The 942-nt window shown below is 63.6% G+C and overlaps 1 protein-coding gene across 3 annotated transcripts in view; it reads left to right on the top strand.

The window, feature by feature from the left end:
- Positions 1-599: 599 nt before the first annotated feature.
- TTC33 (tetratricopeptide repeat domain 33) overlaps positions 600-942 on the top strand; it is a 21,528-nt gene continuing 21,185 nt past the window's right edge. For 2 of the 3 annotated variants that reach the window (XM_005875982.2, XM_014547518.1), the window contains exon 1: positions 717-832. The gene's annotated coding sequence lies outside the window, so the exon portion shown is untranslated. Of the gene's footprint in view, positions 686-716; positions 833-942 lie in introns of those variants that run through there. The other variant, XM_005875983.2, reaches the window with a different exon arrangement.

The following is a 942-nucleotide window of genomic DNA, read 5'->3' as shown; positions in this document are numbered from 1 at the left end:
AGCCCCCCGCGCACCGGGGAGTCCCTCCCCACCGGGTCACAGCGCTGGGGCCGCGGAAGCCGGGTCCACAGCAATGGCCTGCCTTCACACGGCACAGCTGCAGTGACGACAATCTCAAGTTCCCAGTTGCCCGAACACTCCCCCGCACTTATTTTCAAGTCGTGAACCACAGCTTGTTTAGACCGTAATTCCCCCTCCTCTGTCAAACGTGTGTCTTCCTCAGTCCACAGCGGACGCTCCCCGGCCTGCTTTCCTGGCCCTTTTTCAGTGAGTCCGCCTCTGGCCCCTGCGGGGGGCCGGCCTCCACAGCGAGAGCGGACACTCTTTCAGAGCAGGGCCATACCTTTCTGCAATAAACCGCCCACACCACTCTCCCCGCGCCTCCCGGCTTCACCGCTGGCCGGCTGGGTCGCGCAGCCGCAGTTTCCCACGCCCTCCCCCCGACGCTTGCGCACTCGATACTTCCGCCTGCTGCTAGAGGGCGCGCCCAGCTCGGGTGGCTGGACTACAAGTCCCAGAGGGTAAAGGAGTTGCGGGGGGGCGGCCGCCATGACTTCTGGGATTTGTGGTCCAGGGGAAGGATTGGCGAATGAGAAAAGCTTTGAGAAGCGGCTCTTCCCTGCCGGTTTCTCTGGACGCTTCCGACGCCGCGGGTCGGCCAACCCTGTATCTTGGATTTTAAAAAGTAGGCAGGTCGGAGGTCGGGCATGGTGATTTCCGCTTCCTGTGGGCAAAGGGCAAGCGGAATGTAAACACGGGAGCGGGGCAGTGGTGCTCAAGTAACTGGCTCCCTGGTCGGTGCTGGGAACCGGAGGAAGAGCAGCAAAAGGAGGCGAGTGGGTCTGTGGTTGGGCAAGAAGGGAGCTTCCGAAGGGGGAGCTGAGGCTCCACGGGCAGTGGCGAAGCCGGGACGCCGAGGCTGGTGTCCAGGGGCGGGCAGGG

The sequence above is a fragment of the Myotis brandtii genome, unplaced genomic scaffold, assembly GCF_000412655.1.
Source record: "Myotis brandtii unplaced genomic scaffold, ASM41265v1 scaffold478, whole genome shotgun sequence".
NCBI classification, from domain to species: Eukaryota; Metazoa; Chordata; class Mammalia; order Chiroptera; family Vespertilionidae; genus Myotis; species Myotis brandtii.
The sequence above is the reverse complement of the archived record's forward strand: the minus strand, read 5'-3'. Positions and strand labels throughout refer to the sequence as shown.